Below are 27,855 nucleotides of genomic sequence, written 5' to 3'. Positions count from 1 at the left end.
TGTAAGCGATGAATTTGTGCAAAGATGAACATGTTCTCAAATTTTGTTATGGCAAATAGCTTTTTTGCTCTTCTCCCTCTTTTTGGCAAAAGAGGTTTAATGCCTTCCGACCCTTTCCATACTTACGGTCACAAAAGACTCGGAGTGCGGGGGAGGGGGGGTCAATTTTGATCATGCTGGTGAGCAAAGAGACCGTAGCCGCTAGGGCATGGGTTTTTCATAGTCCTACCAGTTATACTCAAATCTGGACTTGCCATGGGAAAAGAGGAAAAAACATAGAGAATGTTTGCAAGATAACACAGAGAATGTTTTTGCAAAGTAAACGTGCTCATACCAGCCCCCGGGTGAGGTCCGACCCCTCGCACTTGTAGGGGTCGGATGTCACGAAAGATCAGGGATTTTGATGATAGAATTGATAAGAGAAAGTATGTGTTTATTTAAGGGTAAAAACGACATAACTGCTGAATGTTCCAGGCGTTGGTGATAGAATCAATCCGTCTCCTTAGTGGGGTGTCCTGCCCTCCCTTTTATAGACCAAGGGGGGAGCAGGGTTTACAGATGGGAGAAAGAGGAAAAAACCAAAGGTAGAGAAGGTCCTTCGAAGGTGCCGGGTCTTCCTTTTCCCTTGAGCCTGCCCTGTTGACATGGCAGACCGTGCCAGGGATAGGATGTTTCACCGGTCCTAATAGGGATGGGTTCTGGCTTCGCTTCAGCGAGTGGTCACGTCCCATCCTCCCCCGGCGGACGGTGCGGTGTGTCAGGGTGCCAAGCCATGACTCTACAGGGAGTAGACAGGGAAGTGACTATACGCTAGTTACTGTTGATGACGTGAGTTCCGTCTTGGATTATAGTGGTTGTCGTATGCCTGTGTTAGGATCCACGCCCGAGGGCTGAAGGCGGCTCCCACAACACTGTAGGACAAAAGTCGGCGCCTACAACACTATTCAGGCTCTGCCATGCCTGGGAGGGCTTAAAGCGCCCGTCCTGTCGTATCCTGACGATACCTTCTCGTAGGTGCGCAGGGTATGGTCCTCGGTACTACGGTTGACCTGAGTGTCCTGCCTTACCCTATGCTTCATCATTATGAAGCGACAGGATGTAGACATCGGGCGAGGCGAAACCAGCCCCAGAGCTCAGATGTCGGGTGAGGCGGAGCCTGCCCTCAAACATCGGGCGGGACGGAGTCCGCCTTCAGCCGTCGGGCGAGGCAGAGCCCAGCTTTAGCCATTGGGTGAGGCGGAGCCAGTTCTCAGTCGTCGGGCAAGGAAGATCCTAGCCCTCGGGGGTCGGGCGAGGTGGAGCCCACCCTCAGCCGTCGGGCGAGGCAGAGCCCAGCCCTCAGAGGTCGGGTGAGGCAGAGTCCAGCCCTCGGGGGTCGGGCGAGGCGGAGCCAACCCTTCGAGGGAGGGCGTGGCGTGTAGTTGCATTCCTTCCTGTTTGGGAGCATCAGCGCTTGATGGTTATTAGCTCCATCTCATTGGGTACCCTAGTATTAGGTCCCGGACACATAGCTTTATAGTATTTTCAAGATTAATCTAATTAATTTGAGATGCTTAATATTGTTAAAATATAAATTTGTGGGAATTGTTGTGATAAATTGGTGATAGTGTTGGCTTTACAAATTTTACAGTAAATTCATAACTTTATTAGGTGCCCACTGTAATTTTTGTAGCTCCATAATAATTAGGTTGTTAAGGTAGCTAAATGAGCCCTAGTTCAAATATATATATATATATATAATATCAATAAAATGCCAAAATATCTTGGGATTGTAGAGCTAAAACATTTTCTGGGGAACGACGCCTAGCCTAGTATGTTAGTTATTAGAGCTATCTCGTTAGCTCGCGAGACATAATCATATTCTTAGAGTTGTAGTTGCCGTTGATTAATTACGTCTCTGCGTTGCATCCACGTATATCATAATAGGAATAACGATGGACCGTGGAGTTGACCGAAGTAGCAGAAAAGATAGTGCCTTGATGATTGTGTTACCATGATGGAATGCTAACCTTCGACTATATCTTGTCCAGGCAAGCCCCGGTGCATAACCCCTATTATTCTGCACTTTATTTTATGCTTGTGCATTAAGTTTAAAGGAGTTGAATGAAATCCACTTGCATATATATCCTTATCCTATGAGTCTTACTAGTATGATAGGATCGTGTAGATTGCTATGCTATAGGATCCTGGTAGAAGTCGAGTGATTATCTGTAACTCGCGAGAGATAGGAAAAGATATTATTGTTACTATTATCGTGTTACTATCACATGCAATATATATGGATAATAATTGGAAACCAGGCGGGACCATACTTTGGATTTCGATTTGGACATGGATAGGCAATCGAGCGAGGCTCTAGTTGCATTTGTCCCGTCTATGTCGATTGAGGACCGTCTGTTGCTGTGGATGGTTGTCGGGTCACAGACTTATTATCCTAAGCACATACTTGCTTATGGGAGCGGGAAGACTTGTTACTCTCTTGTCATGGGTTTTGGCTCTTTCTGGACCGACTTTAGGGGTGGGTACTAGGTGGAGGTCTAAACACCACACTGAGACCGGATCTCAAGTGTTGGAGGCTTGTAGTCCAAGTTTGGACGGGGATCTGGACCCCTTGATAGGAGTGAGACAAGTTGTTCCATTTATGCCTGGGGTACATGCGGGGCATGTGTTTTAGGGTACCCAGCTAGGATACATTGATTTGCGAATCGCCATTTCTGTGACACGGTACCGACTTGGCTATGGTCTAGCACCGTAGTAAGAACTGGAACTTGCAAGGTGATAAAATAGTTCTGATTGCTTATCCACATGCTTGAAAGTAGCATAGGTGCTTACCTAGAATGATTAGCTAATTAACTAAAAACAACTGCTAAAAACTTGGAACATAAGGATGCACTATTAGTAATGCTTCCTGTAAAGGCAATAAACCAGCAAACCAAATAAAACTTGCATATCCTTGGAGTCTTTTACTTTCCTTCTGTTGGGTAAGTTTTGTTGAGTACAATCGAGTACTCAAGGTTTTATTCTCCCTGTTGTAGGTGACTGACGGATGGTAGATGACTTTTGTGTGTGGAAGCCTCCTGGTGGGCTCAGAGAGGAATCCTTTCGCGCTACGATCGTAGTGTTTATTTATAACCCTCACTAAAAGTTTTTTTTGAAGGGAAGTTTTATGATCTACCAACATATCTGGTTTATAAATGCTCACTTTGTTAATAATTCACCATTAATCTCTATTTCCGCTGTAACTCTGGTCCTAGGTTGTGCTCCGCTGCAAGATAAAACTTGTGAACCCAAAATGTATTACGTGTGAACTATTTTAATCTCGTTGTTGCATTCAAGTTGTGTAATACTCTGATGTTGTAATAAAGTGATGTAAGAAATGGTTAAGAATGTTGTAAGCTTTATCCACTCATTTATGATCCTGAGGAAAAAATGTGAATTTTTGAGTTCACCCTTGGGGTGTGCTCGACTGAATGGTATGATTTAGTGCACTCTCTTGGGTATTTAGTGTCTAATGGAAGACAAGTACTCTTGGGAGGGCATTAGATTAGGCGGTTCTGCCATAGAGAAGAATGAGAAGAAGATGACCTTCCAAAAGAAGAAGAAGGGTGGTGGCTATGTGGTGATGTGGGATAGTGATGCTTCTTCGGAGGATGATGACTCAAGTGGTGATGATAAGAAATCCAAGAAGAAAGCACTTGCAAGCATAGCCATCAATAACAAGCCTTCTATCTTCGATACTTCATCAACTTGCCTCATGGCAAAGCCCACCAAGGTAAAATATGATGATAGTGATGATGATTCTTGTGAAAGTGATGATTGTAGGAGTGATGATGACGATGATGAGGAGGACTCCAAGGAGTGCAAAGAATTATGGAAAGAGCTCAGAGCTCTCAAGCGATCCTTTGATGAGCTCAATGCTTCTTATGAGAGTCTAAGGGAAGACCATGAGGAGCTTGGCAATGCTCACACTAAGCTTGAAAGAGCTCACTCCTATCTCCTCAAGCAAGTTAAGAAGGAGGGAGCCAAGAAGGAGCAAGTGATTGTGACATGTGATGTGGGACTAACATATGATATTATTGATGAATCTTTTTATAAACCCATTGTTGTTGCTCCCGCTAACCCTCCTTGTAGCACTACCACTTCTACTTTATCTTTGAGTGATGGTTTCACTTGTGATGCCTCACTAATGGTGGAAAATGAGACCCTCTAGAAGGAGGTGAATGAGCTCACTCATGCTATAGGCAATGCCTATGGTGGAGATGCCCGCTTGCTAAAGTGCTTGGGTAGCCAAAGATTTTCTCTCAACAAAGAGGGATTGGGCTATACCCCAAGAAAGGCAAGGCGGCCTTTGTCACTCCCAAAGCTAGCTTTGTGAAGGGCAATGGTCGGTTTTGCAATAGATACAAGCAAGTTAGGCATATAGAGCAATATTGCAAGACTAACAAGAACAAAGCAACCTAATGTATCCTCAATTAGATTTGATTCTTGTTACATGCTTGTTAAGGATGCCAATGGTATAAATGCTAAGTTTATTGGTACACCAATTGTGGGCCCAAATAAGAAGTCCATTTGGGTACCAAAGATCTTGGTAACTAACCTTCAAGGACCCAAGCAAGTTTGGGTACCTAAAAAGAATTGTAAAGCCAGAGGAAGGCATTGGGTGCTTGATAGTGGGTGCACACAACACATGACCGGTGATTCAAGAATATTCAATTCAATCAATGAAAATGATAGCAATGGGATTGATAGTATCGCATTTGGTGACAATGGCAAAGGCAAGGTCAAGGGGCTTGGTAAGATTGCAATATCCAATGACTTGAGCATTTCCAATGTGCTACTAGTAGAGAGCTTGAACTTCAACCTATTGTCGCTAGCTCAATTGTGTGATCTTGGTTTCAAATGCATATTTGGAATTGATGATGTGGAGATCATAAGTGTAGACGACTCTAACTTGATATTCAGAGGCTTTAGATATGAGAATCTATACTTGGTTGATTTCAATGCTAGAGAAGCTTAATTGTCAACATGTTTGCTCACTAAGTCTAGGATGGGTTAGTTATGGCATAGAAGGCTTGGTCATGTTGGAATGAAACAATTGAACAAGTTGATTAAGCATGATCTAGTTAGAGGCTTGAAAGATGTCACATTTGAGAAGGATAAGCTTTGTAGTGCATGTCAAGCCGGAAAACAAGTTGGTAACACACATCCTAAGAAGAGTATGATGAGTACATCTAAGGCATTTGAGTTGTTCCACATGGATTTGTTTGGACCAACCACTTACACTAGCATTGGTGGAAACAAATATAGATTTGTGATTATGGATGATTTCACTAGATATACATGGGTGTTCTTTCTTGTTGACAAGAGTGATGTGCTTGCAACCTTTAAGACATTCATCAAAAGAATTCACAATGAGTTTGAAACAACCACCAAGAAAGTAAGAAGTGACAATGGAAGTGAGTTCAAGAATACAAGAATTGATGCGCTTTGTGATGAGTTTGGAATTAGGCATCAATTCTCGGCCAAGTACACTCCACAATCAAATGGCCTTGTTGAGAGGAAGAATAGAACACTCATTGATATGGCAAGGTCTATGCTTAGTGAATACAATGTGAGTCAATCTTTTTGGGCCAAAGCTATCAACACGGCTTGCTATTGTAGCAACCGCCTCTATTGTCACCCACTGAAAGAGAAGACACCATATGAGCTCTTGAATGGAAGAATAGAACCTTGATTGACATGGGAAGATCAATGTTAAGTGAGTACAATGTGAGTTATTCATTTTGGGCCGAAGCAATCAACACGACTTGCTACTATAGCAATCAACTCTATTGTCACCCCATGATGGAGAAGACACCATATGAGCTCTTAAATGGAAGAAAGCCCAACATAGCATATTTTTGAGTTTTTGGTTGCAAATGATACATATTGAAGAAAGGCACAAGATTGAGCAAGTTTGAGAAGAAATGTGATGAATGTTTCTTGCTTGGTTACTCCATTACTAGCAAGGCTTATAGAGTTTAGAATTTAGCTAGTGGTACTCTTGAGGAGGTTTATGATGTGGAATTTGATGAAACTAATGGTTCCCAAGAGGAAGATGAGAATCTAGATGATGTAAGAGGCACTCAATTATTCAATACAATGAAGAACATGAAGATTGGTGATATAATGCCTAGAGAGGTGATTGATGTTGAAGATGACAAGAATCAAGTGCTACCAAATTCAAATGTGCAAGCTAGTGGTTCTCATGATCATGTTCAAGCAAATGCTAGTGATGACAAAGTGCAAGATCAACAACAAGTGGCTAGTTCATCATCTCAACCAAGTGATCAATCAAATGCAAGCAATCAAGTGCAAGTGCTCTAACCAACTAATGTTGCAAGAGATCATCCATTGGACTCTATAATTGGTGATATCTCTAGAGGTGTGCAAACAAGATCAAGATTGACATCATTTTGTGAACACTTCTCATTTGTGTCATCCATTGAAATAAAGAAGATAGATGAAGCTTTGAAAGATGTTGATTGGGTAAATGTCATGCATGAAGAGCTAAACAACTTCAAGAGAAATCAAGTATGGAAGTTAGTTGAGAGGCCTAAGGATCATAATGTGATCGAAACCAAATGTGTCTTTCGGAACAAGCAAGATCAAGATGGGATAGTTGTAAGGAACAAAGCAAGATTAGTGGCTCAAGGTTACACTCAAGTTAAAGGTCTTGACTTTAGAGAAATATATGCCCCGGTTGCAAGATTGGAAGCAATTAGAATCTTGTTAGCCTAAGTTTGTGCCCACCACATTAAGTTGTACCAAATGGATGTGAAGAGTGCATTTCTAAATGGGTACATCAATGAGCTTGTGCATATTGAGCAACCTCCCAGTTTTGAAGATGAGAAGAAACCCAACCATGTCTGCAAGTTGAGAAAGGCTCTGTATGGTTTGAAGCAAGCACCAAGAGAATGGTATGAGAGATTGAGAGATTTCCTACTCTCTAACTCTTCACCAAGAAGCTAGGCAATGAATTGTTTGTGTTGCAAATCTATATTGATGACATTATTTTTGGATCAACTAATCAAGAATTTTGTGAGAAGTTTAGAAAGATGATGGCAAGTGAATTTGAGATGTCTATGATTAGAGAGCTTAGTTGCTTCCTTGGTCTACAAATCAAGCAATTGAAGAGTGGTACATTTGTGAGTCAAGGCAAGTACATCAAAGACATACTCAAGAAGTTTGGCATGGATGATGCTAAAGCAATTAGTACACCAATGGGGACAAATGGAAGCTTGGATAGTGATGCTAGTGGCAACATGGTGGATCAAAAGATGTATCGGTCTTTGATTGGATGCCTACTTTATGTGACCGCATCAAGGCTAGATGTCATATTTAGTGTATGCATGTGTGCTAGATTTCAAGCCTCACCAAGAGAAAGTCATTTAAAGGTAACTAAGAGAATATTGAGATACTTGAAGCATACACAAAATATTAGATTGTGGTATCCCAAAGAAGCTAGATTTGAATTGATTGGATATTTAGACTCCGATTATGCGGGGTGTAAAGTTGAGAGAAAGAGCACATCAGGCACATATCAACTATTAGAAAGATCACTTGTGTCTTGGTCATCAAAGAAGCAAAATAGTGTAGCACTTTCAATCGTCGAAGCGGAGTACATTTTGGCTGGTAGTTGTTGTGCTCAATTACTTTGGATGAAGGCTACTTTGAGTGACTTTCGAATCAGGTTCAAACAAGTGCCATTGCTATATGACAATGAGAGTGCCGTGAAGCTCACCAATAACTCAGTTCAACATTCAAGAACAAAGCACATAGATGTCCGCCATCATTTCATAAGAGATCACCAACAAAAATGGGACATTTGCATTGAGAGTGTGGGCACCGATGATCAACTTGCCGATATATTCACCAAGCCACTTGATGAGAAGAGGTTTTGTAAGTTAAGGAATGAATTAAACATACTTGACTTCTCCAATATGTGTTGATGCACCTCCATTATATGACATGCCTCTCCTTCGAGCAAAGCAAGGTAAAGTTGAATGATATGTCATTCATCCATTGCTAATGACTTGTTTAGTGCATCTAGTCACTCCTCATGATTAAATAGGCTCATTCATGTAAATCAAATGAATTTGATGATTGCATGGTACCACTATTACTTGTATGCTTAAAATGATCTAGTGGTAGCATATGACATGTTTGTGGGCTTGTGAACCTAATGTTTGATCTAGAAAATAAGCTACAAGTGTTTAACTCCACATGGTATATGATAACCCTTATTTGGAGGTGTGAAGAAGCTTGCCCTTGGATCAAACCGAGTTAAATATCTTTTGCAAATGATCTAGATTGAACCAGATTGGGAAAATGATCCTCATTTCACATGGTTTCACACAACGTATCTAAACTTTAAGCTCACCTTTTGTGGTCATTGATGACAAAGGGGGAGATGTAATTCCCAAAGATAAGCAAAAGGAGGAGAGAAACCAAAGATAGGAAGATAGGTGAAGGAAGGGGATAAGCACACAAGTAGGGGGAGCAAGCTCATACACTTGTATGTTGCATTTGTATGTACATTTACATATGTTTGCTTGTATGACACAAGTTTTTTATCCATGCTTGTGTGGTGTATACTAGATTGTAGAAAATCATTGATGAAATGAAAAACTAGCATGCATAGGATAGCTAGATATAACTTGATCTTATACAAGTGGTACTAGAGCCTTGCTTCTAATGTTGATCTCACGAGGTATCTAGTTCTTTGTTGTTTTTCAAGTGGTATCTAGAAAATCATGGTGCTAAGGATGGTGTTCAAATGGCAACTCCGATTGGTATCACGCTTCAAAGTCTATTCTTTACACCTTAGCATTATTTGGTAGCTCTTACTCTCCCAACCTTCCAATCCATGCATATGTGCAAGCTTTCAAATCCAAACTCTTAGCACATATGTAGGGGGGGGCTAATACTACCAATTTGAGTTTATGAAACTTGTCCATAATCTTTACACATGGTAATATGCTTGGGCAAGCAACATGAATCCAAAAAGATTTCACTGAATATCTTTGTAAATAGGTTGTCACCAATTACCAAAAAGGGAGAGATTGAAAGCCCGAGTTTGGTTTTGGATAATTGATGAAACTTAGGACTAACCTTTGATCTAAGTATGTGAATTAGAAAAGGTGGTCCAATTCAAGTGATAGAGCAAGATGAGGTCCATGGTGATGAAGGTGGACATGAAATGATGATGATCAAGCTCTAACTTAGAAAAGAAGAAAGAGAAAAACAAAAAACCGAGATGATCAAGGCAAAGGTATATGATAGGTTTTTATTTTGCACTCAAGACACCATAGAGGGTGTGAGTGACTTAGGATCGATATCCATACTATAAAGAGAGGAAATCTTTGGCTAAACGGTTTATCGAGTGCCACTAGTTAACATGATTCATGCATTGCATTTAGGAACCTAGTGTGCTAACTTTGACCCTTGTAAAATGCTTTAAAAAATGCTAACACACATGCACACTAGTTCTACACTAAGTGGTTAGCAATTGGGAAGCAAGGGCGAAGTGGTTGTGGACTTAGAAAAAGAAAAGGAGGAGCTACACGTCTACCGGACGCTGGCCAGGCGAGTCTGGTCATTTTTAGTCACGAGGTGCTGACTGTTCGAGAGTGGAGAAGGGTGACTAGACGCTGGCCTGGCTTGACCGGCTCGTCCAGTCACATGTTGAAAGGCGGTGGCTTCAAATGATCAGACGCTGGCGCACGTTAGGTCGCCTCTGACCTGACGCGTTCGGTCAATAGAAAACGCCTCTAGATCATCTCTGGAAATGATCGGACTCGGCTTCACATGGTGGAGGAGAGCGTTCGGTCAAACTTTGACTAAGGCGCTGACCGTTAAGTTACCATTCAGATCGAACACGTAGAATTCATAGCGATGACATGTGGCGTAATCCACGCGACCAGACGCTGGCGTAGGCGCATCCGGTCAACTCGACCGGTGTGTCCGGTCAGTACATAGAGTGGCTTCCCTTAGCTCTAACGGCTTTATTCGCTAGGTGTGTGATACCTATTAGTCGCCGAACCACCAAGTGTTGGTCGACACAACAGGGACTAGCGTGCCGGCAAGCACGTGAGCCTCGGGGAAAAAATTGATTGTCTCTTGCCCCTTGGTATTCTCCTGGTGATTGAATTGGTATTCATCTTGTGATTGGTTCACTCCTCTATGCGGCGGTATAACCACCCTACTCACTCATTTATATTCCCGCAAACTAGTTGTAGCAAGCTCTTTAGTGTAGCTAGAATTAAGAGCTTGCTTTCTAGCTTAAGTTCATCTAGTGGAGCTCTTTAGTGTAGCAAGTTTGAGAGCTCTTAGTGAGTAGCAACATAGCCTTTTTTGTGCCTAGTGATTATAGAAACTAAAATTGTTGGATAGGTGGCTTGCAACCCTTATAGAGCTAGAGCAAGTTTGCATTTCGCTATTTGTCATACTAATCAAATTGCTCTAGTGATCTTGTAGATTTTTAAATAGATTATTTAGTCCTCTCTAGCCATATTAGGACCTTTTAGTTGTCCAGGCTAAATGCTTGTGGCTGCCCTATGTTGGATAGCGCCATGGTCACCCTGAAGAACTGCTACACCGGGCGTAGCAGTCCCCCTTTTCTATATGCTTGGGGGCTTCCCGAGTCATGTTTGCGCTCCCGGCATACTCATACCCCGGGGTCACCCTATCCTTACAGGGCTATATGCGATGGCAAATGAAGTTGAGGGCCACTCTGTCTCTATTCAAGCCATTCCGCTTCAACCTGGCCAGCAGCTTCATCAGCTCCCGCACCTGGGACATCTCCACTCCAGATGGCCTTGCCGACCAGTTCTCGTTTGGCTCTGCCAGGTAGTCAATGTCGGACGATGTGCTTGGCGGAGGATTTCTGATGTAGAACCACTTCAAGATCCACCCCTTCAGCGACGTGCTCAGAGGAACATCGAGGTACTCCTTCATCATTCCGTCCCGAAGCTGCAGGACAACACCACTGACCACCTTGGGGGCACCAGGCCCGGTATACGGCTTGAGGCAGAATAGGTGACGGAAGAGGTTGAAATGAGGGGATACCAAGGAATGTCTCACAAAAAATGATGAAAATAGAAATGTGGAGAAGGCTAATTGGATTTAGATGTCAGAGATGGATTCGATAATATTCAAGAAGATTTTGGAGAAAAGGGTGAATAGGGACCCCAAATCCATGAATAAAGAACGCCGTAAACACAACCAACTCATGTGTCTCCAGGGTCGGGAACAGCTCACCTGCCGTCAGGCGCCATCCAGCAGTCTCCCTACCAGGGAGGACCCCCTCGATCACTAGATGGTTCAGATCCATTTCCATGCAGGTCAACTTGACCCATTCCAGATCTTGGCTAGTCTAGTTTTTGATCTCCACCACCTCCCTCTCGGATCTCTTCGGGCTAGAGTGGCAACGCTTCTTCCTAGTCTTCACCATTATACAGATCTAGGTGACTACGAGCTCAGATTTGCGTAGAGAAGAGGAGCGGTTGCGAAATGCGACTGTGGCAGTGCAGAAAAGTGGAAGCGATGGTGTAAGAATGCAAGGAAGATGAAGCGACGGTGAAAGAGTGGGGGCTGGTGTCGCTATGCGGCGGTATTTATCCACAACTGCCCCCGTTGTTTCGCATCCCAGGGTTTTTTTGGGAACCATGCCCAGCGCGCCCCTCCGAATTCTCCACTATTGGCTAATGGGACACTAAGTGGGCCGGTGGTCATTATTCTGCACATCGAGGTACATACAACAACACTAATCGAGCAATGTATAACGAGACAATGTCACCGACCCGAATCAATATTCTGCAATTTCCATTTCTTCTGATGTATATTTGGATTGAAGAGAGGTCGACAACATTCAACTAATGGCTACAACATGGTATTTCATACAATGGCAAATTACATCAACTCAGAAGTGGGACAATAAATAACGGACGAGTAGTCAACTCCTAGAAGAGTACGCTGCCTCATCGTCATCCATGCCCAAGGTGAAGTACCATAACATAGCAAAGACCCCATTGACTTCTCGAGTTTCTGGGCTCAGATGGAGCCTGAGCTCAGCAAGACCGACAGTGGTGCCAACTGAATTTGTAGGAATAGAGTCTTTGGTGAAACGGCGTATAGGCATATAGGCCAAGGTGTCTACCCCATAAGGCCTCTCATTGAACATTGGAACAGCCATCAATCGCTGGTCGGGAGACCTAGTGGCGTCACAAGATGTCTTCTAGTTACGACAGCTGATTCCCTTGCTCAACAAGGAGCCAGAATGGGGGACACCCTAACCCTAATCACAAGAGTTCTTCTAGTTACAAATACTTCCTACGCGAACATGACCCATGGTGGCTCAAGCACTTCAAGAACTCCATGGGAAGACAAAGGAAGGAGAAGCATTGAGGAGGCTTGAGTCATTTTCCTAGCACCGGTGGGGTATTTATATACCTAGCGAGAGAAGGAGCTCACCTCCCACTCGTGATTCTACAGTATCTCCGTGCCAGATCGCGACAACAGCTACAATATGTTTGTGCATCTATAGAAAACTTGTGAATGCCAGAAGATAAGGATTGGGGGAACTACAAATGCACCTACAGTGTGCCTGTGACCATGCATCCTCCGTCCCCTCAGTTTCTACATACAATTTTGACTTCATTTCTTTGACCCTGCTATAAGATATTTCCCTATCTTCCAGCAGGCTCAGGGACTACGTGGATACATTTCACCTTGAGGTGAGTGTATTGCTTTTTATTTCTCACTGGTTCATAGCTAAGTTGGGGACTAGCTCTGTGGTCAGCTAAGCCGGGCATAGTTTCATGGATTCGCCTATTTTTTGACCCTGGCACTACGTGAATTCTTCACCTACTGTCAGGCTCAGGGACTAAGTAGATACACTTCACCAAGCGGTGAGTGTAGTGCTTTCTTCCTAGTTCACCCTCCTCATTGGCTACGTCTTGGATGCAGATCATCCAACTTCGCAAACGGAGTTTAAAGTGGATACACTTCTCCTAAGGGGAAGAATTTTCGAATTTAAAACTTGAGCTCCTTACATCCTTCTGGCAAGCCTTACTTGAATGAGCTTGTGGTCTGTTGATCAGTTAAACTGGTCGACAGTTATATCTATCGCTCGGATCACCAGTTAAACTAGTCGGCACACATCTCCACTGCTCGGATTACCAGTTAAACTGGTTGGCTCTCGGTTTCACTACTCGGACTACCAGTTCAACTGGTCGGGTCATCAGGTTGAACTGCTTGGACTTATTCAAGACGGCGTTGCTCAGCGAATATAAGGTGCTCGAGGACTAGCTATGGGGGGTATAACCCTAGGTTCTCATGGCAAGGAACATGGGCCGCACCATCAGGGACGATCTAACCCACAAGGTCAAGGCGTACGGTGCAAGACACCACTCGGCGTACGCCGCAAGGCTTCGGGAAGGAATCCTGGAGATAAAGATGGATCTGATCGAATATGCTAGATATTGTATTCCTTATGATGTGTATCATGTAACCGACTAGATCTAGATCTAGATCTAACCGACTTGTAGGGGACCCCCTCATCATCCCATCAATCAATACAATCCACCGGAACACAGGACATAGGGTATTACATCGTATTGACGGCCCGAACCTGTCTAAACCTCTTGTCCCTGCGCTTGTGTAACCATCCGGTTCCTGATCACGCGTACCTCCACCACTCAATCTACCATCGTGGGTATACCTCTCGGTGGACTGCCGACCACGTATGGTTGACAGTGACAAACTATTACTTTGCTTTTAAATAAGGTATAAGCTCCAATGCTCTGTCAATGTGGATCCTCTAGCTGGTCAGGCAGATTGTATCTAGCTTAACACTATGCCTTATATTGCACCTCAAAAGTAAACTATTCTGGGTAATCTCCATAGGAAAGTTTTGAGAATATTTGGTGCTTGTATATATGTTCTAATGCTCCAACAAAGTGACTTGAAGAGGTGCTAACTCCATAACTAAGGTAATGTCCCGCATTTATTACATTTATTTTATATTTTATTTTATGAATGTCAATGGTAAGAGAAAATGGTGGTGACAGGACGTTAGGGTGACACAGGACAAAGAAGTGCTGGGAAGGATCGTTGTTGTTTTTTCGGAAGCTCGCGAGGAGGCACGCCGATTGCAGGGAGCCAAAAAAAAATCAAATGCACAAAGCGGGTAGCTTTTGGCCGTCTGAGATATGTCTTATCGATTTCTTTAGGACCGTTTTAGGAGTAGAGAATGTTCTAGCCTTATTTAGCTGAGTTAAAATTTATTTGTACGTTGATTTTGACCCACTATTTTTTTATACTATTACTATGTTCAAAATTTTGAGGCTCTTAAATTTTGACCCATAGTTACATGTTTTACTGGACGGAAGGAGTATATTTTAATGGTACAGATATAATTTTCTCAAAATGTTAGTTTAGAATGACAGTAATTTGGCACGGAGGGAGTAGCGTCGAAGAAGTGATTTGTGAGACCGGACTCAGCGGAAGACGAAGCGACTAATAACTACTGAACATCTTGCTTAGGATCAGTACGAGCTGTTAGCTGTGAAACGGAGGGATGAGATGAGAGCTAAGTCATGTGGTGACTTACCAGAGATATAAGTTACTCAATCCTGGTCGGAGTCCAGACAAAGACACTCCCTTTCCAGTTTCCATACAGATCCCCAACCAAATCCGGGATATTTAACTTTTTACCATTATTACCAACGGCGACTCCTGAGATAGCAGTTTTAGATTTAGCGTTACGTTTTTAGCATCGGAGAGAGAAAAATGATACACATTTGCCACTTTTGCTCACGTGGCACGCCAGGTCCGTTGTCCTTCTCGGATCCGAGTTAGCAGACCGATGTAAAATGACCGCCCTGCCCCTGGCGTCTGTATTACCCTGCGGCCCACTCCACTCTCTCCCAACCGCTCCCCTTTCTCCTTTCTCTGGTCCGCGCGCGACGCCTGCCAGCAGCCGCCGCCGCCGCGCACAACGCCGCCCACCACCGCGAGACATGTCCTCCTCGAGCACTTTGGTGATGGTGTAAAGGTATGTGCCTGCTTGGAACCCTGTCCGCGGTCTGCATTGTTGCCTTGATTTGGGGATTAGGGTTAGGGTTCGTCGATTTGATTCAGTTTTTGTCCATCTCTACTTAGGCCGGTGATCTATTCCCTAGTTCCTCAAACAATGGATTGGACCGGCTGTCCCGTTTGGTAAGATCAATCACTCCATCTCATTGCATTCGAAATGGTAGATGTTGTGTACGTACCGTGCCGTGTAGGATGTTGTCTAACTCGTTGATTTATTTTTTGTGGCTGCATCCTGTCAGGATTGATCCTGGCAACACGTTTAGATTAGTTGTTAAGATTCCTACGTTTGTCGCCGATGGGCAGTATGGGCTAGTAGAAATGGCTGATCAAGAGCATGAACTGTGGGTGGATAGAAACTTGTAGTATAGTCTGGAGAAATTTCATGAGGAGATGGCCACAAAGATCATTTGGGGTCCATCACAAACTCTAGCAGTCTAGGTTATTGACACTGACAGTGGTTCTGAATGGAAAGTCAGAAGGGATGAGCATTTTCAGCAATTGATAAAGGACATATGGGCTAACAGGGTTGCTTTTCTTATAGTTGATGTGGTCAGCAAACATGGAGAGTCTGTTAATGCTAGTTCTGGTAGAAGGTGTGACAACTGGTGAAGGCAGTGGAATTCATGGTAATGGAGGTGACAGAGCTTCTAATGCTGCCCCTGAGAATGTAGAGGGCACTGGTGATACCTGCAGTACTCCTCCTCCTCCCTCTGTGGCTGCTGATGTAGCTAGGCCAGTTGATTAGGCCAATCTGACCATACTACCAGATGACAATGATGATGGTTGTGCCAATGCAGCTGCTGATGAGGACAAAGTGTATGAGGCAATGGGATTTAAGGCTGCAGATGAGAGGGCAGAGGAAGCAGCTAAGGAAGCAGTGGCTATCCCTACCATGACATCTAAGATGCAAAAGGATATGGGTGAATCTGTTGTTCCAGTTGATGACAATGTGCCTGAGGAGCCAATGTTTCAGTGGGACAGGGACAATCCTGACATGCCTGTTGGTGTTTGTTACCCTAGTATGAATGATTTCAGGCTAGCAGTGAGGCAGCATGCCATAGTAAAGGAGTTTGATCTTGCTACTGCTCATTCAGACACTCAGAGGTTTAGGGGTCACTGTGGGTCTTTTGGCTGCCCCTAGATTATTAGAGCTAGGACACAACATGATGGGGGTGTCAAGGTACATTTTTTTGGCTATGTTATTCACTGTTTGATTCTCTAATTGTTCATTGTTTTATCAATTGATTACTTATGATGTTGTGTGGTGTGAATTTGCAAGTTCAAATAAATGAAGGAATACACAATTGTGCTCCTAAAGCTAGAGTTCTTGGGAAAATGGCATCACAGGCTTGGGTGGCAGAGAGGGCCATACCCTTATTGAAGAAGAAGCCAAGTATGGGTCCAAAGGTAGTGTAGGAAGAGCTTCAAGACAAGTACAAAATAGAGATCCCATATCAGACTGTTGTCTATGGCAGACAAAGGGCAGCCAACAAGTTGTTTGGAAAATGGGATGATTCATTTGATTGGTTGTATAGATTCAAGGCAGAGGTAGAGATGAGATCACCAGGTAGTATATTGGAGATAGACACAGAGACTGTGGATGATAAGGTTCACTTCAAGAGATTTTGTTGTTGTTTCAAAGCTGCTATTGATGGTTTCAGGAATGGCTGCAGGCCATACATCAGTATAGACTCTATAGCCCTGAATGGGCTTGGAATGGCCACCTGCCACAGCTCAAGCTTTGGATGGCCATAACTGGATGTACCCCTTGGCATTTGGTTTTTTTTGACTCATAGACCAAGGAGAACTAGACCTGGTTCATGGAGCAACTTAGCAAGTCCATAGGCCCTATGGAGAACCTAGTTGTCTGTATTGATGCTTGCAAGGGCCTTGAAGCTGCAGTGGCCAAGGTTTTTCCTAACAGTGAACAGAGGGAGTGCTTCAGGCATTTGATGGAAAACATGAAGAAGTACTACTCAGGAGAAGTTTATGCCACCTCCTAAGTTATGAGTGAGCTAGATGAAACTGCAGCAGTAACTGTTGACCCACCACCTAAGAAGTTCACTCCAAGGAAGAAGCAGCTAGCAACCAAGACCAAGAAGAGTCTAGCCAAGAAGGGGAAGAAGTGAGTGAATGGAGTGGAAAATAGCAGGGAGGACATTCATTTTGGTTGTAAAGGCCCTCAAAATGACTTCTTTTGTGTAATTGAGGCCTTGCCTTGGCCAGACATGCTTATGTAAGTGGCCAGAACTATGTAAGTGGCTTGAACTATTGTATGTGGCCAAAACTTGTGGCAACTCCTCTGAACAACAACTCTGTTTGATGTGGCCTGAATGTAGCACTGCTGGTTGGTTTATGATTAATGTGTTCCATATGTTATGTGTGATCTGTTATGTTGAATCTGTCATGGTTAACATGTGCCTGATCTGTCTTGTGTTTGTTGTTAACATGTACAACTGTTTCAGTTGATCTGTCTTGTGTTTGTTACCGAGTTAGGCACTACCAAAAGACACATTGAAACACAATTTACACATTGAAACACAATTTTCATTTCCATATATGGTCACATTGAAACACAACTTTCATTTTCCATACATTGTCACTTATTGCAACATACATCACAACAGATCCAAAAACAACAGATATAACACACGCAATGAACATGTTCATCTTCCAAATCAATGTCTCCATCTTGTGCTCCAGGTCTTTCCTATTGTTGTCGGGACCATTTGGACTGTCAACTAAAACATCTTCATGGTCCACCAACTCTGCCTAGTTGGAGGGGCGAACCTGGATGATGCCCTTCTCCTTCAGCTGCTCAAAGTACTGCTTCTCAAATCTATAGTACCAACACAGCTTAGGAAACTTCAAAAAACCCCAAAGTTAGAACCCTAACTATGACAATGGGGGATGGATAGTACATAGAACTCACCCCGTTCCTCGCACACTTGAAGTACAGACACCCATGGTTATCATCATCCTTCTTGGTTCACCCCTTCACCACCCAAGTAAGGCCGTATTCGGGCAAGGGAACAACGGGAAGCCGCTCAACTCACCTACTGGATCCACACAGACGGAGGCGATGCGGGAGCTCTGTGCACCTTGGACCCAACTCCTCGCCCTTGCAGATGACTCAGCGTAATGGGATAGGGACATGTCTCGCGATGGGGGGCGGCGTTGTGCGCAGCGGCGGCGGCGGCTGGCTAGCGTCGCGCGCGGACCAGAGAAAGGAGAAAGGGGAGAAGATGGGAGAGAGTGGAGTGGGTCGTAGGGTAATATAGACACCAGGGGCAGGGTGATCATTTTACATCGGCCTACTGACTCGGATCCGAGAAGGACAGCGGACCTGGCGTGCCACGCGAGCAAAAGTGGCAAATGTGTATTGTTTTTCTCTCTCCAATGCTAAAAACATAGCACCAAACCTAAAGCTGCTATCTCAGAAGTCGCCATTGGTAATAATGGTAAAAAGTTAAATATCCCACCAAACCCTCGGTCGCCGCCACCCGATCCCCAAATCCTTACTCCATCGCCCGCCGCCACGGCGCCACCCGATCCCCAAATCCTTCCTCCATGCTTGGCCAAATCCACCTCGACCTACCTCGGGGCGTCCGTACTTATGGTCCGAGCGAGGTTGATGACCAATTCCACATGCACAAGAAGAAGGATGAGATCTTAGCAGTTCGTGCCAAGATTGAGAGGATTTACAACTGCCCGCCGCCTAACAGTCACAAGGGTTTACTCGAGATGGGATTTTGCTTCGGCCTTCTAGATCCTCGCAACAACACTATCATGAACCTTGCCATCTCTTCCTCTCGAGGGTGTCCTGCTGCCCGAAGAGAGCCGTCTCCGCTAGCGGGAGGAGAAGAAGGAAGAGAGTCGTCCCCGCCAATGGGAGGAGGAGGAGGAAGAGAGCCGTTGACGCCGGTGGAGGAGGAAGAGAGCATGTGCCTCTACGGGCGTGAGGAGTAAAAAGAGGAAGAGAGCTGCTTCCGCCGGTAGAAGTAGAAGCAAAGGTTGCGGAGATGGCCTAGAGGTCGCTCGACGGCCTCACGTCTTTCCTCACCTCTGTCTTCCCTTACCTCCCCGGCACCGAAGCTCGGAAATACCTTGATGCTGCTGGCGTGGACTCCTTGGTGGCCTTGCTCCTCATCAGAAGAAGACACAACATGCAGTTCGACTACAGCTCCCAAACGACCAAGGCAGCAGTCTTGGTCGCCCTCAGATGTGCAGCGGTTGCCGCCAAGCACCTAGATCTGTAGAGGTTCGTGAGAGGGTGGAAGTTTGTTTCACCTATTGTGGAAGTGCTCGTTTCACCACCTGCTGTGGAAGCGCTCAGCCCTGTGTCAATTTCGACACACAAGGCCAATATGTAGGACACTTTCTTCTTTTCGTGCACTAGAGGCAATCAAGTCTGTGGAGACAATTGCATTAGATCCAGTTCTTCTGCTGAATGTATCATGGGACCTTGCCAAGAGGCGTTTGGAACAAGCAAATCCTGAAATTCAAGCTTCACCTGAAGTGCTGCCTCCCACCAGGGCGCACATGAAGAGGATGATCCTTGCAAAAATTCATGGGTTCTACATAGAGGCCTTAGGGCAACTCCAACCAGCCCCCTATCTCAACTCCTATCTTATTTTTGAGGGTTCAAACACAAAATTTCGTCTCCAACCAATCCCTCATCCAAACCTCTCTGGATGAGGGTCTCATATTTCTCTCTCCTCATCTCCTAGATGTGGGGGACTCTCAACCGATCCCTCATCCACCTGGGAGACTAACGGCCCGGTTCCCGCGTTGCCGCTAAGTTTTCCGTTCAGGTGCGCGCGACCGCTTCCTTCTTCTACCTGTGGCCTTCATCCCTGCCCGCGCTCACTCAAGGGCAACGGGTGACCTGTATTCATTGAGAGAGTGAGGGAGAAGAACCTGTGCGTTGTGGATCTGGCCACGCTCCGATATCCTGCACGCGCTCTCGTTCCGCGGAGGCCAGCTCGTCGGCGCGCTCGAGTGCAGCCCTATCTTGCCGCTGCCGCACCTGTATGCGCGGCCGCCGCTGCTCCAAACCAGCCCTGCAAGCTTCGGCATTATTTAATCAAGCTTTGCCATTGCTCCCAACTGGCCCACGTTGCCCCAACCATAGTAGCGTGGAGTGTTGTGAGGGAGCTGTGAGAGTGGCGTGAGGAGAGAAAAAAATAATAGTTGCCAATTATTTGAAAAAAATAATTCCTCCAATATTTAGCCGTAAAAATGTAGTTAACAAGTATCCATTTCAATAATACTAACACGGTTTAGATATAAAATATTGGACTTGGTATTTAGAAGTTATGTATAAAATATAGATGAGAGAAATTAGGGAGACTGAAATGAGAGTTCGATTGGAGTGCAGAGAGAAATAAGGGCTGAAATTTGGATAAGAGATCCTCATTTGTGAGAGTAGGGGGACCAAATTTGGAGGGATCGGTTGGAGTTGGCCTTTGGCAGGCTACCCAAGGTGAAGCTGCGTAGTTGCTATCATCGCAGCATGCTCATGGGCGGCTACTGCTATGTATGGATGAAAACGGTACCGATATTTATTCGACCGTCCGTTCGACCGAACAAATATGAACACTTATCTGGATAGTTACTCAGATATCCGTAATTTTTTTCGGATACGGATAATAAAACGGATATCTTAGGCGGATATCAAATACGAATGTAATATCATCGATATCCGGCGGATATCAGATAATCCGATTAAGTATCGGATATATCCGGATATTATTCAAACGGATATTATTCAAACGACCTTGGATGGAGAAATGATCAAAATAAAAATTGTAGATCTCAAAAAGTTATGAAACTTTGTTGTTTACAACTTTTTCATTTGAAATCATTTAGTGCTTCAAAATGCTATTTGAATTTCAATTTCGAAATGGTTAAAGAACGCCTATTTCTCTTTTTAATCTTTGGCTAAAACTTGTAACTAGTTTTTCTCCCTTGTACTAACTTCAAATTTGATAATTTTTTTTTCTAAATTTTCTAAAATCATGTTCTATCAATTTATTGTGTTCTTATAGCTATTATTGTGTTCATCTTTTCATGTGACTGTATTCTATCTATTTGAATTTTGAATTTCAAAAAATAGCAACTTCAAACGTCATTTTCAAACATTAAATGACTTCAGCTGAAAAAGTCATGAACATAAAAGTTGTAAAACTCATCAAGATCTACAACTTTTATTTTGGTCATTTGTTTATCCGAGATTATGGTAGTAACATTGTTCATAAAATTTATATTTCTCTCTTGTAGTTTCATAAACTATAAGAGAGATATATGAGATTCGTGAATAATGTTACTACCACTATGTCGGATGAACAAATGACTAAAATAAAAGTTGTAGATCTCAGAAATTTATGAAACTTTATAGTTGAAAACTTTTTTATTTGAAATCATCTTATCAAGGAAAACTACGTTTGAATTTATCAAATTTAAAATTTGGATTTTTCAAACGACCTCAGAATCTCAGATGGAGAAACAACCAAAATGAAAGTTTTAGATCCCAAAAAGTTATGAAACTTTGTTGATTACAACATTTTCATTTGAATCTGTTTAGGGCCTCAAACAATAATTTTTTGCTTTTTTTGCTTTTTTTGTCTCGAATTGTGATTTTTGGAATTGGGCCAAAATATTACTTCTTGCCCAAACGGCCCAATCCTCTATAGCCCTAGCTAAGCTAGCTGGCCCATATATAAGTTCCCACTTGGATATATATATGCTGCTTTTATATATATATGCTGCTTTTACTCAATATCCGAATAGATATTTGTATCTGACTTTCTCCGAATCCAATTCATACCGTATTCGATACTCATTATTCGTATCCGTAACCGAGTCAATCCGTATTCGTATATGTATCCGAACACTATCCGTGTCCGAATCCGAATCCGAACAGAAATATGAAAACAAATATAATATGAGTGATATCCGTTCGTATCCGATCCGTTTTCATCCATACTGCTATGGTCCACTGGATCCTGTCTCCAATATCATTATCAACACTATCTGGTACGAGGAACACTTTCCACCGAGCAAACAGTTTGAAGTATCCATGATTAGCACCCAGTTGCTTTGGCGTATTGTGGCCCGATCGCTTTATGGACTCATATCATTCCTGTGCACTGCACACCGAGGCATTACACCTGATCAGGCCATTGAATCCTTGCTGGTGACCGATGTCCACTTGCTAGCTGCTTCTTATGATTAGGGATGAAAACGAAGACGAATATCATTGATATTATATTTGTTTTTATATTTTTGTCTGGATTTGGATTCGAATACGGATAGTGTCAACTATGTCGGATAGGATACGATTGGATATCGACATCATAAATATACGATTTGAGTATTCGGATACGGATACGGTATCGGATGTTGAATATCCGGACTCGGATACGGACAGATCTCAACCCCTCTAAACGGATTTGGTTTCGAATACGGTCGAAAAATATCAATACCGTTTTCATCCCTACTTACGAGGAACTCTCTGCTTGGCCCACCAGTACTACCTGTCTATGCCTTTCAGTGCCACTGCTGCATTTACTGCTGCGGGCACAGCAGCATTTCACTGCTCCCCACTTGCACAATCGGAGTTTCTTATATCACAGCGTTTTGTTGGTTACCCACTATCCTCCGAGGATATCAGTGCGGTTTGCATGGTGTTAGAAAGCCGTTCCTCCTCTTCTGGCACACACCAGCAACAAAATATAGCCCTAACAAAGGTCAAGGAAAGGGTGTATGCTAATATGTGTCAGTGCAGCGATAGCTTCTGGGGTCAACATGACCGAGTCACTAGTATGGTCAGAGACGCTTTAGACAAGTTCAATAAGACTGCTGTGGTTAGTTTCTTCCCTTCCGCACTTTTACCTACTCTGTAGCTTCGCTTCATGTCTGTTTTCTGTATTTGTCTCATACTACCCGGTTTTCAATCTAACATCTTGATTTTCATGTTTGAAGGAGGGTCAACTCTTTGAGCTTCACATCATCTTTGGTGTAAATGAGTTTGTATCTGGTCCAGTGCGCAGCACAGATGGAAAAATTGGAAAATACAATCCCTGGAGTCATGACAAGTACTTTCATTCTCATCTAAACTTTCTAGAGGTTTGCAAGGACCGTCCATTTGACTCTCCAACCCTCTTTTTTGCTGAATGTGGCAAGGACGGTAACGATACTTGCTGGTGTGTTCCTGTGATTCCGCAAAAACATGAATCTGGTATGTTCTAATCATGACTTCACAATTTCTGTTTTAATATTATCCGCAATGTTGCAAATAGCGGGCTATGGTATGGTATTTAGCGTCAACTTGCTCAAACCGCTATGGCAGCTATAGCGGCTGCTAAGGCATTTAGCGTTTCGGGAAATACTGTCAACCTCGATGTTGAGTGACCAAATCCAATTACAGCAACAACAAATTGTCTCTAGAAGGTACTAGAAGGTTCTAGATACATAGGTAGGGTAAGGGAAGAAGGGGAAAGGGAGATAACATCTAGCCAAAGCTAGCCTCGAGCATGAGCTTGCCGCCGGGTTTGTGGTCTGTTCTTCGACGCCCATCTGTTGCTTGGTCCTCCTCCTTTTGTAATGCATCCATGGCTTGCTTCTTTGGCCCACATCTGGTCCAGCATATGGCACAGCCCACATGTCTCCGAGTCCATTGTCCAACCCAACAGGGTACATGACATCCTCCCATCCTAAAATTTCGGCTTGTCCCCAAGCCGCTTTCATAACAGTCTGCAGAAATACCATCAAACCTCGATTTCCTCCTCATAGAAAACAAAGCAGGGAGCACCGCTTTTCTTTCTCCAGAGTAGTCTTGATATTTAGTTCTGTTTAATAAGAATTCAGCACCACCTGGATCCCACAATATCACCTGTTGATCCTTGATGATGCTAGTCCATAGCATGCCACTGAACATCTGCTGCAGCCACACTAGAAGTTTCTGAAACTGAAACACAATTCTCTGACAAATGAATTGCTTGATTAGTGCCAAGTAGCTGCTTGATTAACACACATTTTCTTCTTTCTCCAAATGAAGACCTTTGATTCAGATCCGCCTTCTTGTTCTTCAGTAGGATATCAGTTGCATGAATGATTAACAATCTGCACTTAGCACTGGACTTGAAAACTTCACCATTTCCGGCAGGGGCTGTGATGCGATTCTAGTAGTAACTGTGTTTGTAATGAGGTTCCTGACAAGACAACAGTTAACATGGTTTCTGCACACAAACAATAGCCTTGGGGTTTCCATTGTGTTAGCTCTTCATAATCATAGTTTGCAACAAAAAGCTCTTCTGTTTTTCTCTGCTGAACAATTGCTCACAGCCCAAGTGCAGAACAATATATTGATAGTTCTTCAAATCCTTTTGTGGTGGTCGTGGTGGCCATTTACGTATACATTGTAGTCCACTTTGGCAGCACCAAAACATTAGCAATGCATAGATGACCAAATCAGAGTATTCATGAAAATTAAGCTCAACATAGTAGCTGATAGTTGGAGGTTCAAAAATATACATTATGCTTTCCCAATTATCCTCTTGATTAAAACACTTTCCCATACACACTTCAACATATTGACTGAATTTGAAAGATGACCATAGTCTTGGCCACTCTTCTCCGCTATTCTGCAATGGTCACTGCAACTAACACAACAATGCTAATCTGTGCACAGCTCAAATTTTCAGCTAACAGACTCAGTTTCCAATTCTCTTCCTTGTGAGAGCATATAACTGTACCAACACCAACAATAAGGATATACCTTGCAATTTCAATGCAACCACACTTGCTCTTGTGATTATTGTAGTTGACACTTCTATCCATCGTCAACATGTCCAGCCATTTAACTGTCATATCTCCTATGTCAGACAGTGACCATAGAGAGATTAGTTGCAAACTGAAATTCTCAAGACCACTGGGGGCAGCCAAGGAGCTTTCAACTGCACAAACATAACAATCCGATTGCGTTGGGATGAACACCAAAATCTGGGGCATAAATCTTCTCTTCTTGTTACGTTGTCAATAACAAATGGTGGCCAAGAGAAGGTTCTCTGAACTGCAGCTAGAGAAAAGTGTTTTGTTCCTTGCACTATGGCTAGCAGAAAACAAAAGAATAGCCACAGCATCAAGCGTACCTGTGCACGACCGCCCATAAACAGCAGTTGTGCCATTGGTGGACATGCAAGATGCCACTCCATGTCATCACTGAAACAAGTAAACTGACGGGTGGGATAAATAAACATCTCAGGCCCTTTGCTAACAACAGTTGACAGGAAAAAACATGCCATCTCCAAGGGATGTTCCGTGGGGGCGATGCTGATGGCAATGTGAGCTTCCTGGGATGGCGTGAAGGTTGGGGAAGGAGTGGGCGACACTGAGGGGACCGTCACAGATGGCGTGAAGGTTGGGGAAGGAGTGGGCGACACTGCTGGCGGTGGGGTTGGTGACTTCGTGCTCGCGGTCGTCGGAGTTGGTGGTGGAGATGGAGAGGGTGCGCTCGTGGTCGTCGAAGTTGGCAGTAGGGATGGCGAGGGCGAAGTCTAGAGGTGGAGCGGGGGTCGGGGAAGACATGGGCGACGCTGAGGAGGTCGCCGTCAACTTGCTGGAGGAGGCAGCTGAGATGCTGCTGGTCTGATTGACCGCACGTAGTAGCACGGTGTTCTCCAAATCAACAGCTAGCTTTCTCATATCTGCTAGAATTTGCTCCATCATCCCCTTGCAACGCTCAAGCTGTGCGGCGTCCATGGCGAAATCCGAGAGGTCGGCCCGAGGAAATACAGCTCTGAGGCCAGATGTCACGAACCTCGATGTTGAGTGACCAAATCCAATTACAGCAACAACAAATTGTCTCTAGAAGGTTCTAGATACATAGATAGGTTAAGGGAAGAGGGGGAAAGGGAGATAACATCTAGCCAAAGCTAGCCTCGGGCATGAGCTCGCCGCCGGGTTCGTGATCTGTTCTTCGATGCTCATCTGTTGCTAGCTCCTCCTTTTGTAATGCATCCATGTCTTGCTTCTTTGGCCCACATCTGGTCCAGCATATGGCGCAGCCCACGCCTCTCCGAGTCCATTGTCCAGCTCAACACGGTACATGACAAATACATGCCGCAATACAAGTCACGACTTCTGGAATTCTGTGAGTACCTTAAAATCAATCGGGGGGGGGGGGGGGGGGGGGGGGGGGCGCAAGTGGTCTATAAGTACAAGGTACAGAAGTCCACGATCCCACATGCCACACACACATGACACATCAGTCACATTATTTTAGAAAGATGCATGAGCCTCATATACTAAACACCCCTAAAGCAATCTGCATGTAGATATATCATGTCCAACAAGATAGGTAGGAAGAATGGAGATAGCTAAAAGCAGGAATGCACCTGCAAATGATTAACTTCCAATAGTCACCTCTCCACCTTATGGTAACATTTTCTCACTCATTCATCTCCATGTTCTCTCTGAGATCTCCTCACCTGCTAGCCACAAGGACACGGAGAACAGCATAAAATTTTTAGACTCAAATACCCAATATAAATTCACAAACCCTAAAAAAATATTTCATGACCTTGTGATGGATCAGACCTGACAAGAAAATAGCAGACAAGCAGTCTATAAACCATTTACTTAGTCGTGAGGCAATGCCAAAGTTCACACAATTTTTGCCAACTGAAATGCTAGGTGTATTTATCCTTGCACAAGTTTCAGATAGATTTCCATAGATATTTGATATGCTGACATTTGCAGATGAAAGTTACACGTACATATACACATCAATAAAGTGTGCAGCAATTATGCTTTCAACAAAAACAAAGATTCTCTCTTTTCCAAAATAAAATAAAGCGTGTGGCAAGCCAAGATCAATGCAATTTCTCACTATTTGCAACACTGATTATCTGTCAAGTAGATTTAGCTCTTTCATCTTTTGATCATTTCCACAATCTGCACTGTTTGATTGCCTATTATTAATCCAAATATCAGCATAACTGTACTTGTCTGTTGTTACTAATGTCTTCTTATACTTAACTAAAGAGTTCCCTTTTGCTGTTTTATAGTAACATAGTACTTAATTTCTTAGGATTCCATTGATCCTTTGATAGGTTCAAATTAGTTGTGATTCAGCTCGTTGAAATATGTTCTAGGGCGTGTTCCTAATTGAATAACAAAACATTCTCCATCATTTTTTATCCTTCTAATTATAGTTTACAAATGTGTTTTTTTTTCTTATACACGGCAGAAAAACCTCGCTGCATTTATTGTGAGCATGAAGCAAATAGAGTTGTCCATCCAACCGTGGAATGTTTTTGTGGTCGCGATGAATTTGTTGAATTATTTTATTTATCAGACCGAGAATTCTACAACAACGACGAGATCATCGAGTATAATGGAATATATGTCCATTGGGTGCATGACGTGTTAGATGAAGCTATTTACCTCAACTTCTGCCCGGATGATGATGGTGGTGGTGGTGATGAAGCTGACTGGATAGATATTTATTGAGTGGTAGTTAGGAACAAGTGACAAAACCAGATAGTGCCGATTTGTGCCTAAATTAAGTTTCGGCATCGGAATCTTTGGCATTGGGACTGAATGACAGTTTCTGGAGGATCTATGTGCTAGTTCTGTGTGATGAATGATTGAATGGCATTTCCGGAGCATCGATCTTATTAAGACACTTTACTTTGTTGTAGAGAAATGCTA

General features: G+C 43.6%; 1 pseudogene; it reads left to right on the top strand.

Annotated features, from left to right (window-relative positions):
* Nucleotides 1-27,654, top strand: part of LOC136525571 (uncharacterized) — a 37,994-nt pseudogene extending 10,340 nt beyond the window's left edge.
* The last annotated feature ends 201 nt before the right edge of the window (nt 27,655-27,855 follow it).

Source organism: Miscanthus floridulus, chromosome 19 (assembly GCF_019320115.1).
Source record: "Miscanthus floridulus cultivar M001 chromosome 19, ASM1932011v1, whole genome shotgun sequence".
Taxonomy (NCBI): Eukaryota; Viridiplantae; Streptophyta; class Magnoliopsida; order Poales; family Poaceae; genus Miscanthus; species Miscanthus floridulus.
Note: the sequence above shows the minus strand (reverse complement) of the source record. Positions and strands in the feature narration are given on the sequence as shown.